Source organism: Heterodontus francisci, chromosome 14 (genome assembly GCF_036365525.1).
Source record: "Heterodontus francisci isolate sHetFra1 chromosome 14, sHetFra1.hap1, whole genome shotgun sequence".
Classification (NCBI taxonomy): domain Eukaryota; kingdom Metazoa; phylum Chordata; class Chondrichthyes; order Heterodontiformes; family Heterodontidae; genus Heterodontus; species Heterodontus francisci.
Window position 1 is genome coordinate 105,156,149 of NC_090384.1, and position 16,391 is coordinate 105,172,539.

The following is a 16,391-nucleotide window of genomic DNA, read 5'->3' on the forward strand; positions in this document are numbered from 1 at the left end:
GGCTACAAATTAACATTGCACATGCCAAGAGCTCAGGAAAATAAATCAGAAGTTCATGCAAACTCCACGAAGCCCTAGCAGCTTGGCAAGAATCCCAGCCCCATGCCCCAGAGAAAAGGGGATGACGTATGCAAAAGAAACTCGTTTCAGGGATTTCTAAACTAAACGTAGGCAGATTTATTAGTAACTCAAGTATTTTGTTGGGAAATGATTTATTTCTGATGCGTTTGTGCTATAAAGGTAACTTTTAGATGGTAATAAATCAGTGGTTTGGAAAGCAACATGAACTAAGACTAGAACTAGGGGTCGTTGTTTAAAAATAAGGGGCCACCCATTTAACACAGAGATGAGGAGAAAGTTTTTCTCTCAGAGGGTCGTGAGTCTTCCTCTTCCTCAAAAGGTGTTGGAAGCAGAGTCTTTGAATATTTTCAAAGCAGAGGTAGACAGATTTTTGATAAGCAAGGGAGTGAAAGGTTATTGAGGGTAGGTGGGAATGTGGAATTGAGGTTACAATCGGATCAGCCATTATCTTATTGAATGGCAGAGCAGGCTCGAGGGGCTGAGTGGCCTACTCCTGTTCCTAATTCATATGTTCGTATGACTACCCAGAGAAGTGGATGCAATTTTTTTTGTTTTCAGTGATTTGTTTCACAGAATCACAGAATTGTTACAGCGCAGAAGGAGGCCATTCGGCCCGTCGTGTCTGCATTGGCTCTCTGAAAGAACAATTCCCTCAGTTCCATTCCCCCTGCCTTCTCCCCATAACCCTGCACATTCTACCTTTAAATAGAACTGTCTAATTCCCTTTTGAATTCTTCAGTTGAACCTGCCTCCACCACGCTCTCAGGCAGTGCATTCCAGACCTTAACCACTCCCTGCGTGAAAAAGTTTTTCCTCATGTCACTTTTGCTTCTCTTACCAAATACTTAAATCTGTTTGACCAGGATAATGGCGTTTGCTGGTTTGTGAATGAGGGGACAAGGAGAAAAAAAAACTGAGCAATTTACTTCCCTTGTTTTCATAGAACAATACAGGAGACTATTTGCCCTACCGAGTCTGCCATTTTTATCAGTGCCATCAAACACACTGTATAACAAGTGCACATGTTGCCTCCACGCTATCACATTGGTGCCATATTAAAGCTAGCTGAGACAAAATATGCATTCGAACTAGCCACTAGATCCCAAGCAGAAAGGAAAACACCCAGCACAGGACACGTGTTTGCTGATAGTTCCAGGAACCGCATTTCAGATATTTGAGATAACTGGCAGAGTTATGACAAATCGGAAGTTTTGCTTTTCAAAGTCAGACAAAATTTCATTATTAATCATAGCGATTACAAAACCTGCTTCATATGTGGATTTGATAATGCAGCAGTTGTTAAATGCTGGCAGCAAGCTAATTAAATGCAGCAATTAGAATGATTGTTAATTTTGAGCAAATTGAACAATAGTTGGTCCCTTGCTTAATCTCTCTCACCCTTTGTGCAAATCTCGCCTTGTCTCGGTTTCCTACTTTTTATGCTTCCCAGTTTCTAGCTTTCCTTCTCTCTGGCACATTGTAATAATGAGAGAAAGAGAACAGAGAGGCTAAGGCAAAATGGGAGGTCAATGAATACTGCTTAGACAGTAGGAGTCATGTAGCACAGAAAAAGGACATTCAGCCCATCATGCTTGTGCTGGCTCTTTGAAAGAGCTATCCAATTATCCCACTCCCCCTACTCTTTCCCCACAGCCCTGCAATTTTACCCATCAAGTATTTATCCAATTACCTATTGAAATTTACAACTGAATCTGCTTCCACCACCCTTTCAGGCAGCACATTCCAGATCATCATAACTCACTGTGTAAAAAAGCATTTTGCTTTAACTCCCCTCTGGTTCTTTTGCCAATTACCTTAAATCTGTGTCCTGTTTACTGACCCTCCTGCCAGTGGAAACAGTTTCTTCTTATTTACTCTACCAAATCCCTTTGTGATGTTAAAGGCACTACAATAATGGGGACATTATGTACAAAAGAAGGTAAGTTCAGCTGCCTCAGCATTTCCTAACAATTTTTGGGGGAGGAACTTGAATTCTTAATTAAACTGAGGTTTTTTTGGGTGGGGTGGAGCTAGGGACTTCAGCAAACAATGAGACAAAACTAACTGTTTTTGAACCAACACACCTCCTTTGTGCTCTACAACAGTGACTACACTTCAAATTGGCTGTGAAACGCTTTGGGACATCCAGAGGTCATACAAGATGCTATATAAATGCAAGTCTTTCTTTCCTCTACAGATATATCGCTTATCACATAGTACAAATACACATGCAAGACTCAAAAGCTTTTAGTTCGATTTTCAAACATCAAAACTGTAGCAAATTAAACATTTAAGTCACCAATGCAATACAAAACCACTCCCAAATTCAACATTTGCAGGTATTTGATTAATACAGGCCATTTTTAAAGACTGGAGGAATCACAGCGAAACTCACTTAACATTAACATTCGTCAACACTATTACCTACTGTTAATATCCCTATACAAATATTGAGCAAGGACAGCAGCTGTTTCTCACTCCCTCTATTCCCTCCCCCACCACAGATGAAAAGGAATAGAAATCTAGACCAAAAAATGTTTTAAAGGTCCAACTACAAAGTAAAAATAAATATCCTTGCCCTCTCCCCCTGAAACTACCACCCTCTCCCCAATAAAAAAAAACAAACTCAACCCTCCCCATGGTCCTAAATACTTCCTAGGAATGGTTCCATGGACATCAGCCCACTGACTATTCTTTATGCAGGAGCCTCAACTCTCGTCAGCTGTGGCTCAGTGAGTAGCACTCCTGCCTCAAGTCAGAGGTTTATGGGTTCAAGTCCCACTCCATAAACTTCAGAACATACTCCAGGCTGCCACACTCAGTACAGTACTGAGGGAGTGCTGCACTGTCGAAGGTGCTGTCTTTCTAATGAGATGTTAAATCAGAGGTCCCAGCTGCCACCACAAGTGGACATAAAAATTTCCAGAGCCACTATTGCGTAGAAGAGCAGGGAGGTTCACCCAATATTTATCCCTCAAAAAAAAAATCACAAAGGGAGATTATCTGGTCATTATTAGATAGTGGTTTGTGGGAGCTTGCTGTGCACTGCATTTACTTAGACAAAAGTGAAGTCATCTCACTTTTTTTTAAAAAATTCAATCTAGAACATTCTGTTCCAACATTCCTTGCGAATGGTTGGAGTGACAGATGCGAAGAAATCACAACAACAACAACTTGCATTTATCTAGCACCTTTAAAGTATTAATTATCAAATGAAATTTGGCAAGGAGCCACATATGACAATATTAGGACAGGTGACCAAAAGTTTGGTCAAAGGAGGAGGTTTTAAGGAGCAACGTAAAAAGGAGGAGAGAGAGGTAGAGAGGTTTAGGGAGGGAATTCCAAAACTTAGGTGCCAGGCAGCTGAAGGCATGTCTGCCAATGGTGGAGCGATTAAAATCGGGGATGCGCAAGAGGCCAGAATCGGAGGAGGGCAGAGATCTCAGAGGACTGTGGAGCTAGAGAATACAGAGATAGGGAGGGTGAGTTGCCACGGCGAAATCTGAAAACAAGGATGTGAATTTTAAAAGTCCAGGCGTTGCCAGACCGGGAGCCAATGTAGCTCTGCAAGCACAGGTGGCGATGGGTGAACGGGACTTCCTCGCATGCCAAGTCGGACTGCAAAGTGTGCAGGACACAATTTTCTGAACCTGTCTACATTTAAAACAGCGGCACAAACAATTTTTTTTTTTTTAAAAAGGCAGATTGTTTTCCGCTCATTCCAATTTTTATGCTGTAATTTACATAACCCTAATCGGTCAATTATTGACAGCAGAATTGCACTGTTATTAATTCGAACAAAGGACAAACTGGAGGTTGCTCTAATCGCACAAAAGGAAATGCACACTTCAGTTCAGCTGCAGTGACCAGAAGACTTTTCACAGTACACACAGCCGATCATTCAATGACTGAACAGCAAAATGCGGAAGTAGACAAATTGATTCAAGCTGGAGTTATACAGATGTTTCCACAGCGGCTATTGAGAAAGGGCTTAAAAATTGCCAGATTGAAGTCGTGACCTTCCGACCCGGCAAACATCAAGCATCCAAAGAGACTTTATGCATCGTGCAATTTAGATGCATTACTCCTGCACAATTCCGATCGTTTATTTTTCAGAATGCTTGAGCTCAGGACAAACACAAGTGAATGTTCAAAAATACCCACATCGAATTTAGCTTCCAACATACACAAAAAATATTCCTGTAGGATTTTGTCAGAGCATAATATGCTCAGAGCCGTGCATTACTTAGTTCTGAAATAGGTCATATGCACAAAAATTAACCTCAAAAAAGGCACCTTTTTGCATTTAAAATTTTAAGAATGCAGGGAAATAATTTCCAATTTACTTTCTCAAGAGCAATTGTAACTACAATGCCTGACGGTTTTTTCACATTTTGTTTTCTAGGGTTGCTGTCCAAGAGGATGCTTAGACCTTCAAAGTATATCGCAACACACACATACACAGGGACAAAAACTTCTCAATTTTGCAAAGGCACTGATAAAAAAAAAACCCAACCGTTTTGTATAGGGTGGCTTCCTCACCTCCCCCCCATATGTATTTGCATTATTAGATTGGAGCAACAATTTTTTTAAAAACACATCACACAGGTTCTCCCCACACTACATTAGGTTCTGAAGTGTCCGAAAGTTTACACTTTTAATATTTCCACACAATTTTTTTTTTTAAGAAATCGACATGGAATGTCATTGCTAAAAAAGTCACTTCATTGACTGCAGTAAAATTAGTTTGTATTTATATATTTTATATACATTATGAAAATAAAACAGACACACACACGCTTACGCCCAACACAATGCAGCTACACATTGTGTATCACCAATACTCCAAAGCTTGATAATTGTTGCCCCGCTCTGGCATTTTAATAACAAGCACAAAGGAATGAAGAGATTCCATTGAGGGAAAAGGAACGTCTGCGCAAACCTGCTTTTATAGAAGCATTCAAGCGTGAGGCCAGGGCGGTTGGCAACCCAGACATGAGGCATATCAAAAATGCTATTGATAAGCAAAATTAACAGGCAGCTTATCTGAAGAATACACTAACCATATGGTGTCAGAACCTGCGCTGCCTGTTGCTTAAATAACAATAGATCACCACAGAACGAGATTGCCAGCGCTGTTTGACAAACGGTCATTAGCATGAATTTGCAGGGCTCCGGGGGCAATAGTGCACTTCTGTATTTGCATTTTACGTAACAGGTGACTAGAGAGAGCAAGCCAGATGTCGACTTCAGACACAGGCTGTCTGGCTTTTGAGATTCATCACAGAGAGATGGGGACAGAGAGAGGGTGGGTGAGAGAGAGACGGGGACAGAAGGGAGGAGGGGGGGGGGGACACAGTGGGTGCGAGAGAGACGGGGATGGGTGGGAAAGAGAGGCAGGAATTAGGGGGCAAGAGAGGCAGGGACTGGGGGGGGGGGTAAGAGCGAGAGAGACAGGAACGGGGGGTTGGCAAAAGAGACGGGGACAGAAGTCGGGGGGGGGGTGGGTGGGGGGGGAGGAACGAGAGAGAACAGGGCAGGGAGGAGGCTGAGAGAGAGATGGGACAGAGATAAGGAAAGTAGGGGGGTGGAGAGGCAGGGGGAAAAGACAGCAAGAGAAGGGGGGGTGGGAGAGAGGAGTTGCACAGAACAGGGGCTTGGGGGTGGGGTGGGGTGGGGGGGAGAGGGAAGAAACACAGAGACAGAGAGCTAGGGGAAAGAGAGAGACCAAGACATAGGGGTGAGACACAGAATCACCGAGTGAGAGACATGATAGAGGTCTTTAAAATATGAAGAAGCTGGATAGGGTATACGTAGGGAAGACGTTTCCACTTGCAGGGGAGAGCAGAACTAGGGGACCATAAATACAAGATAATCACTAACAAATCCAATAGGGAACTCAGGAGAAACTTCTTTACCCAGAGTGTGGTGAGAATGTGGAATTCAAAATCGTATGAAATTGAAGCAAATAGCATAATCCATTTAAGGGGAAACTTAGTAGAATACATGAGTGAGAAAGGTGTAGTAGGATATGATGATGGGGGTTCGATGAAGTAGGGTGGGAGGAGGCTTGTGTGCAGCATAAACACTGGCACAAACCAGTTGGGCCAAATGGCCCATTTCTGTGCTATAAAGTTCTATGTTGTATAATAACATAGGAAATAGGAGCAGGAATAGACCATACAGTAGAGGCCTGCTACCCGACCCGAACCTGACGGGACCCGACGACATGTGTCGGGTTCGGGTCGGGTCGGGCCCATCTTCCAGGGCCGGCTTTCAGGCTTGGGCTGAGTCCAGGTCAGGTCGGGCCGGACACACACGGTCAGTGATCTGCTGGAATTTTTTTTAAAAACAACTTACCTGAGCTGGGAGTCCGGGATGAAACTGAGTCTGCGCAGAGCAACTGGCGTCACTATGATGTCATCGCGCATGCGCTGCAGCTTCCGGCAAGTTCGGTGTCAGGAAGGTAAGCAAAGGAATGGTCGGGTCGGGCTCGGGTCGGGTCGAGTAGTGGCAAGGTCGGGTCAGGTCAGGTCGGGCTCGGGGAAAAAAATCGGAGGGACTCAGGCCGGGTCGGGCTCGGGTCTGCTGTAGTGCGGTCGGGCTCGGGTCGGGTTCTTTTTCCCGATCTAAAGCAGGCCTCTACCATACAGCCCCTCAAGTCAGTTTTACCATTCAACAAGATCCAGGCTGATTACCTACCTCAACCCCACTTTCCCACCCTATCCCCCGATTCTCTTAATGCCCAAAAATCAAATCAATCTCATTCTTGAATATACTCAACAACTGAACACACAGCTCTCTGGGATAGAGAATCCCAAAGATTCACAGTCCTTCTGAGTGAAGCCATTTCTTCCCATCCCAGTCTTAAATGGACGACTCTTTATCCTGAGACTATCACCCCCCTAGTTCTAGACTCCGCAGCCAGGGGAATGAGCTGGTCAGCACCTACCCTGTCAAAGCCTTCAAGAGGTTTATACATTTCATTTAGATGACGCTCATTCTTCTAAACTCCAGACAGCACAAGCCCATTCTACTCAATCTTTCCTCAGTGACAGCCCGCTCATCCCAAAAATAAATCTAGTAAATTCCCATTTAAAGTGGTAAAATTTGCCACTTTCCGATTTCTTTCCTGGCACTATAACTGTATGATTTAATCCAAGTGAACAAAGACCATACTCATTAAAAAGCTACGTCATGTGTAAGCATTGCCAGTCAATTCAGGTCTCATCTTATCAATATTGGTTAAAAAAAATTAAGCTTGTAACCTGTAGTTGAGAGGGCATATTTAAACAACTCAAATTCATATAGCTCCTTTAATGTAGAAAAACATCCCAAGGCACACAACACATAGGTGTATTATTCTGCTGCTAAGGTGGGTCTGTGTGTCTTTAAGGCTGCAGCAGTCAGACTGTTAAGTAAACACAGGTCAGAGTTTTGTTATTTGATGAGGGCGCTGTGCAGATTTGAAAATACTTAGTAAGTTTTGGGCTCCAGGTTACTGGCACCAAGCGATTATCTTTCATTCTTTTTCTTATAAAAATGTTTTTCAAGTTTTACATCTGAAACAAAGCTCGACATCTGGACATGTTCTAAATATATAGCTGGAAATTAGGCATTTTAGTTTAGCAGGTCAACTTACAACACAGAGTTTACTTTGAATTACGATGTTTAAAGTAGTATATTCTGGTTAATTTAGGCTTTTGAATGCGAGGGAAAGGTTGTTTGCTGCCAAGAACAAACAGAATGCCACTTTCTGCATCAAATTCAGGGTAATGCTCCCTATTCACACCTTCAGTAACTGTCTTAAATGGCAGCAACATTGCTCCCAATTCAAAGAAAACACTTTATACCCAATGAAGTACTTTTGAAGTGTAGTCACAGTTGTAATGTAGGAAACACAGCAGCCAATTTGTGCACAGCAAGATTCCACAAACAGCAATGAGATAAATGACCAGATGACCGTTTTTGGGCATTTGAGGGATAAATACTGCCTGGGACACTGGGGAGAACTTCCTCGTTTTTTAGATGAGACGTTAAATTGAGGCCCCATTTACCCTCTCAGGTGAACATTGCACCACTCAAAGAGGAGCAGGGGAGTTCTCCTCGGTGTCCTGGACAATATTTATCCTTCAACCAGCAGTTAAGAAGTTTAATTGACCATTTATCTCGTTGCTGTTTGTGTATTTCATGCATTGCAACATTAATTACCTTTTGAAGTGTAGGCAATGGGCGGTAAAGGGGTTTTTTGGACATCCTGAGGACACGAAGGACACAATGAAAATGTAAGACGTTTCTTTTCGCTTTATCATCTCTACAACACAAAGGTTGGTGGGATGGCGTTCAACCCACAATGGCAAGGTCAACATGAAATATAGACTTAGCAAAGAACCCTGCTGGCATTCTGCAACTGGGGGGCCATTCCAACTACAATAGTTGCTTTTTTTTTCCCTACATAAAATTACCCAGTTAGAGCCCAAATTATAGGTAGATCTTTGCAGTGGAATCTTACCTACCATCTAAACTTCTTTCAGTCACAGTCTCCCCACAGTAAGGTTCCCATCCCATCAGCCTGGGCTAATTTTGGATCCAGTTTTAATAGGTTAACAAGCTGTTCTAATCTCCTTCACTCCTCCCAGAAGGGGTTTTTTTTGTAAATGGGCACCATGTCACTGTCTTCAAAGACAAACTTCTAAAAATTACCATGGGTTTGTATTTAATTAACTGCAGCATTTTAAGAATGCCAAGCCACCATATACCAATGTTAGATGTGATTGCCTGGTAGAAGGATTAATATTCCAGAGAATTTTTTTTCAAAACCTAAAACTGCATTGAATTAAGACAAAAAAGTTGAACACATGAAAACACGACCTCAAAGTCTTGCAAAGGAAGCCAAACAATGTATTAACTCAATATGTAGTGAATGTATTAACATTTCTCATCATTACCAATCATTTATAAAATCATAATAACTGAGCAGAACTATTCCTAACACTCATGTCAAGCGATTACAAGGAATACAGGAGGAGGCCATTCAGCCCCTTTAGCCTATACCGCCATTCAAATTAGATTATGGCTGATCTGTATCTCAACTCCATCTACCCGCCTTGATTCCATAACCCTAAATACCTTTGCCCCACAAAAATCTATCAATCTCAGTTTTGAGCTCCAGCCTCAGCAGCTCTGAGGGTGAGTTCCAGATTACTAAGAGCAAAGAAAATTTTTTGTTAAGTGCAATGTTTTGTCATGCATCCACACTTAATCGCCACCTCCTGAATGCACCTGACGTAGAAGAGAATGAAACACTACTCTTGTCCTACTTTTGGATTTCACCGACAATTAATCTGAACAATAACTTGCATTGATATAGCGCCATTAATGCAGTAAAACACCCCAAGGTGCTTCGCAGGAGCAATGGGTGAAGCCACTCACAATCTTGTACATCAATGATCTTTAAACATTCTACAAACTGGAGACACATTTTCTTCACTGTTAGTCCAAAGACTGCCTCTTTTTTTTTTTTGAAGGAGTGGGGGTGGGGGAGACAGTCAGTTGGCAGAGTGGAAAAACAAACCGTGTACAATCACGTGCCTTTAATTAATGCAACTGCAAGTTGATTAGTATCGCAGCACAATAAAACTTTTGAAAATGTTTAAGGATTTTTTTTTTATTAATTTTCGAGATCGGGGCATCGCAAGACTGGCATTTATTGCCTATCCCTTAGTTGACTTGAGGTGGTAGTGGTAGGCTGCCTTGAACGGCTGCAAGCGGCTCGATATAACAGAAGGGAGTAAAGAATCAACCGTGTTGGTGTGGGCTGGAGTCACAATAGGTCCAGACCGGGATAAAGATGGCAGATTTTCTTCCATTAAAAAAAGGACAGAAACTAACCAGTTTTTTTTTTAAATGACCATCTGACAGCATCATGTTTAATTTTTTATTTACAGATTTTACTTTTTTTTTAAAAAAGGGATTTCAAATTCTCAAATTGCCATGGTGGGATTTGAACTCAGGCTCTCTAGATTATTAGTCCAAGTCCTTTAGATTACATGCGCACTAAAGTTATTTAAAATACATTCAATATAAATAAAAGAACACCCCAATTGATCATTTACTGAACAAAAAACAAATTTAAACCCATTTTTCTCTAAATTGCAATAAAGTCAAGTGCCTGTTGCTTACATCTCTATAAATCTACAATAAAAGCCTTAATTATAATCCATTTCCCCCTCCCAACACATCCCTTTACAAACAGATTTCATTCTCACCATCTTGCCATGTCAAAAGTTAAGAAGCAAATCTGTTTACTGCAGTAATGAAGAAGAAACAGTAAAAAAAAAAGGAACATTAACAGCTCATTTTAAAAAATAGATCTGTAGGAAATCCATCCAAAAGGCAGATAGTTTTGAATTAGCAAAAACATCACAAAGTCCAGATTTTTCAGACCACACAACTGGATCTACTTAAAAAGGCAACATTTCCTTTTTTTAAAAAGAGAAGTCTGCATTTTTTTTTAAACAGTTTATCATCTCGTCTTAACCACTTTGCTGTTATGTTGACAGGTAGAAAATATCTAGAGGACCACTCGTTTAGGTGCAAATCTTTTAAGATATTGAATTTTAATACACTTTGTTTAGATGCTCTCTACAGCAGAACGTTGTATATGTCAAACCTTTTGCGCCAAGTTGCTGCAGGCTTTAATAAATCAAGGTATTATGGGCAATAAACAGCTAACAGCGCAGCTCCCAGTCGCAGAACAAACACAATGTCGTTTATAAGGCAGCTTGCTGGCAATATGAAACTTGATATGGTGTAGATTCAATTTTGGATACTCTAATTACAACCCAGTTTGTGAAAAAGGTAGCGTGTTTTGTTTTTTTAACCTCCCAACTCAGCTCGTGTTACTTTGAAACGTGTTTTATTTAAAACACAACAGGCAGATTTCAGTGGTGTTGACGAGTTGTGAATTTTAGTTACTGTGGATCTTTTACAAACTGTTCCACCTACTGCAGAGTTTTTTGGAATCAAACTTGAGTGCAGCAGGGCTTGAAATTAGGCTGCCAGAACCATAAGTTGACAGAGGCACTGGTCCATAGCAAGAAACAGTGGCCCAGTGTTATAGAGTCATCCTTCACACATATTAAAGGCAGCTTGCAAAGAAAAGCCAGCACTAGACACTTCATGCATGTGTGAGCACAAAGCAGCAAGCACAGATTGCTGTCGAGATGAATTCATTGGTCTGTTGGGTCAGTCAGTGGCCCCCACTGCTAGATTCACTGGCCTCAGTCCAATATTTCACCCCTGGTTCAAACAGACAGGAACTTCTGACATGGGACCAACACACCTGTGACATGAGTAGCATCCTCTGGAATGTGCTGTCTGAAAGGGAAGTGGAAGCAGATTCAATAGTAACTTTCAAAAGGGAATTGGATAAATACTTGAAGGGGAAAAATTTTCAGGGTAACAGGGAAAGAGCAGGGGAGTGGGACTAATTAGATGGCTCTTTCAAAGAGCCGGCACAGGCACAGTGGAACTAATGGCCCCCTCCGGGGCTGTATCATTCTATGATGATACTGAGCGCTACCCAAACACCTGGCTAAAAGAGGTGTGCATTTACGGCACAAATCTTCACATGAACTTAAACAAAAAAATTACAATCCAGGGGCAAAAGCAAAGTTCAAATCTGACCATGTACAGATTCAATTACTATTTCTAATTCAGTTTATAATTCAATTGCTTTTTGATAGCACTGAAGCTATCTGAAGTTGATCATGTCACATCTCCCATTTTCTCTGGGGGAGTCAAACTTTAAAATTAGAGCCAGGACATTCAAGAAAAAAAAATTAACAATGCTAATGGAATCTTGGTCTTTATCACAAGGAGGCTGGAAAACAAATGGGTGGGAGTTTGTTACAGTTATACACATCTCTGGTTAGCTCTTATTTATTGTATTCTGTTCAATTCTGGACACCGCACCTCAGCAAGGGTATACTGACTCGGAGGAGGTGCAGTTCAGATTCACCAGAATGGTACCAGGACTAAAAGGGTTAAACTATGAGGACATATTGTACAAACTAGGCTTGTACTCCCCTGAATTGAGGTTAAGGGGTGATCTAATTGAGGTGCTTAAGATGATTAAAGGAATTGATAGGTTAGAGTAGAGAAACTATTTCCTCTGGTGGGAGGAGTCCAGAACAAGGGAGCATAACCTTAAACTTCGAGCCAGACCATTAAGGGGTGATGTCAGGAAGCACTTCTGCACACAAAGGGGAGTGGAAATCTAGAACACTCTCGCTTCTAAAAAGCTGTTGAGGCTGGGGGTCAACAGAAAATTTCAAAACCGTTTGACAGACTTTTGTTGGCGAAGGGGATTAAGTGATATGGAAGCATAGCGAGTAAATGGAGTTAAGATACAGATCAGCTGTGATCTAACTGAATGACGCAACAGGCTGGAGGGGCCGAATGGCCTCTTCCTGTTCCTATATGTGATCAAATAGTGCATTGCAACTGGTGTCCATTTTGAAAGTAACAGAGATTATGTCAGTCTATTGTAAATAATCTCTTTTATAATTACATGCCCATGTGGCACCATTTCAGTAAACATGAAGAAACTGCACTGCATTGGAGTGACCAAACAGCAGGCGTAGGGAATAAAAAACATTTAGAAATCAGATCTTTTAACAGTTAGCAACTCTACTTCAAAATAAGGAAACATTTACAGTTAAGATACAAAAATATTATTCAGAGCCAATTAAATTGTCATTTAAAAAAAATCAGTTTAAGTATGACATGATTTTTTTTTTAAGGAAACAAATTTAAACAACTTAAATGGTAATGAAAATGATTTAGCATTTGTAACATTTTAAAGCTTAAGAATGGTAACACTCATATTTACTAAAATCAAACATGTCAAAATAAACATTCAGAATTCAGGATGAAGGTATTTCATACTGTTTTCCAACTCCTCCTCTATATGAGAGTCTTAATAACTGCTACTAACTATTACACAGGCTAATAAACCAGAGTACCCAAACCTACAAGTAGCATGTTTATGAAAACAGAAAAATATTTTTTTTCTGACAAGCAATAATTCCGATCATGACTCTGCTGCTAAATGTATTTTTCTGGGCTGGAATCACATTGAACCCCGACATAACATGCACTTCCTTCAATCTTTATCATACTCATGATGTCTGCAAGAAGTTCAGTCATTTATATAAAACATGGAACTATTCCACAACCAACCATTCAAAAAACCAGACACATAACGCTATGGTAATTGACACTGGCACAGCCAATGTCTGAACTCCATTTTAAAGTTCATTAATTCTTGTCTCCTTTTTCTCAAGTTGAAATCAACTTACAATTTGATCAAAATATCTACCAGGAGAGCGAAAGAGTAAACGAGAGAGAAAGGAAAGGGACAGAGGAAAAATGGAAAGAAAAATAGAGAAATGGAAAGAGGAAAGCAAGAGAAATAAAAAGTGAGAATGAAGAGAAAAGGAGACAAAAAAAAGGATAAAGATAGAAATCAACAGAAAAAGTGAGAAAAAAGTGGAGAGAGAATACAAAACCGGTCTTATAAAACTATTATATCGAACATCCTGTAAATATTGCAGAATTTTATCCTGGCAACTAACAGTTACAATGTATCAATTCTTGGAAATATTTAAGAGATTTTAATATTCCAGAAAATAACAAATTTTTCTGCTACCAAACAGTACTCAGCATTCAGCTTTACGCAATGTCTAGGGATGAATTAAGACACAAAACACACACTGGATTTTTTTTTAAGAATAAAAACTACTTCATAATGTGAGTAGAGTTTCTCACAGATTCTAAACACTATTTCAAGTATGGAATTCAGCTCCCCAAGCCTTCATCCTACTCAAGTTAACAATTTCTGAAAACGTGCTGGTTTTGAGAAACGGACTTCCACTAATTCCCCAGACAGACCCTTAAACCATGGCTGATACATTTAGATCACGACTCCAGCCTGCCACTACTTTCCAACACGTCCATAACCATAATCCAGAAATGTTTGTTTCCAAAGCAATCAATTTCAATTAAAAAATAAACCTCACACAAGGGCAAGTGCGATCATCGGCCATCCTCATTCATCTGCCGCCCGTTTACTGTACTAAATTATTTACCAATCCTCCAGAGACTAAAGGAACGATTACAATCCCTTACATTTACAGCACAAGAGGCAAGACAGGCACTCAATTTAACTTTAAAACAAAACGTAAACGATTTCTGTTTCAGAAAGGATTTTTTTTCCAGAATAAAAACATGCTCCTGTTCTGCATTGCTAAACTTCATTTAGTTCCTCATCACACATGCCACCATAGAATTTCCAAACTATGCAGCCCTGTGAGAAGCTGAAATGTAAAAATTTAATTGTACAATTATAGAAAAGTGCAGGGCTGAGATTTTAAGAGGTGTGTGTGTGTGTGTGTGTGTACTTTGTGAAAAATCACTGCACCCTTACGTCAGAATCTAAGCAAATATTTACTGTATGTGTTAAGAAAGAGAGAGAGAAATGGGTAGAGGAATTGAATTACTTACTCAGAGACAGACACAGAGAGAGGGGGGAAAGCACTCGGGTTTTCCTAGGATTTGCAACAAGTCGGCGATGTGGCAGAACTGAGCTGAGCTGAGCAGACCAGGCAGGCGGTGAACACTCTCTCTCCCACCCCCCACACAACAAGAGATCTCCAGCTCCGCTTCTCCAAAGCACCTTCTCTCCTTTCCTTCCCTTTCTTCCCCCTGCACCAGGAATACAAGAGAGAGAAAAAAAAAGACACACGAAATTCCGACTTTCATTCGCATTTTTACTTCAGCACAAAACACCAGGAGAGTAAACAACAACAAAAAAACAAAATGTACACACATTTAAAATAATAAACACCCCTCCCCGGTAAATAACTACTTTGCTTATTTATGTTTTTTAAAAAAAAACATTTCTCTCCCACTGAAGACTTGCGTCCGGAAGTTCTGCTTTAGAGAGAGAGGAGAGAGAGAGAGAGAGAGAGAGGGAGGGAAAAATGTTAAAAATGTCAAAGATTTTTTGCGCCAGATTTGCCTGGGCGCGGGGAGCGGGCTGGAGCCCAAATCCACAGCAACACTCCCTCAATTCTCTTTATTTTCAAACAAATCAACCCATCCAAAGATTCTTTTCCTCCCTTTTTTTCCCACACAGCCCGAAGTAGCAATTATATTTTGCTTGTTGCAAAAATTAGATACATTATTACTAAAAATAGATACATTGTTTCAAACAAAAAATGATACAAACTCACCTCAGGATTTTTTTTAAAAGCTCTTATAAATGCATTCAAAAAATGTTTTAAATTTTTGGGAGAAGAAAAGTTTAGTAACTTGCTGTTGAGGGGGTGTATTTTTTTTTTGGGGTGTGTTTTTATTGCAGTGAGTTGCAGAGCTGGTGAAGGGCACAGCGCTCGCAAGAATTCCAGGAATGAGAACTGGAATGAAATGAACGCGAGCCCGAGTCTGCGCACTGGCGGCCCCAGCCGGGGGGGTGGGGCCCTGGTAATACGTCATCGTCTATTGAGCTGGGTGGGGGGGTGGTGTGTGGGTGAGGGTAAACAGGCGCCAGGGCGCATGTGCTGAGGAGCCATAATGCCTTCTGGGACTTGTAGTCCCAACCATCTGCTAATTCAAGGGGCAAAAAAGACTTGGATTTATACAATCATAGAATGGTTAGAGCACAGAAGGAGGCCATTCAGCCCATCGTGTCTGTGCAGGGTCTCTGCAACAGCAACTCACCTAGTCCGACTCTGCTGCTTTTTCCCCGTAGCCCCGCAATTTTGTTTTCTCTCTCTTCAGTTAATTGTGGAGTTCTCTTTTGAAAGCCACGATTGAATCTGCCTCCAGCACACTCTCGGGCAGTGTATTCCACTCACTGCAGTTTTGCCTCATGTTGCTGTTGTTTCTTTTGCCATTCACCTTAAATCTGGTTCTGGATCCTTGCGCCAATGGGAACAGTTTATAAACATACACACAAACATGCAAATTAGGAGCAGGAGTAGGCCATTCAAGCCTGCTCCGCCACTTGATAAGATCATGGCTGATCTGAATGTGGTCTCATCTTTACTTTCCTGTCGACTTGCTATAACCTTTGACTCCCTTGTCAATCAAGAATCTATCTAACTCAGCCTTAAAAATATTCAATGACCCAGCCTCCACTGCTCTCTGGGGAAGAGAATTCCACAGACTAATGACCCTCTCAGATAAAATATTTCTCTCAACTCTGTCTTAAATGGGAGACCCCTAATTTTTAAACTGTGTCT

General features: G+C 41.0%; 1 protein-coding gene across 4 annotated transcripts in view; it reads right to left on the reverse strand.

Moving 5' to 3' along the window:
- LOC137377196 (transcriptional enhancer factor TEF-1) overlaps positions 1-15,554 on the reverse strand; it is a 301,232-nt gene extending 285,678 nt beyond the window's left edge. For all 4 annotated transcript variants that reach the window (XM_068046673.1, XM_068046670.1, XM_068046672.1 and 1 more), the window contains exons 1-2: positions 15,381-15,554; positions 14,650-14,850 (exon numbers count right to left, since the gene is read on the reverse strand). The gene's annotated coding sequence lies outside the window, so the exon portion shown is untranslated. The remainder of the gene's footprint in view (positions 1-14,649; positions 14,851-15,380) is intronic.
- Between the last annotated feature and the right edge of the window lie 837 nt (positions 15,555-16,391).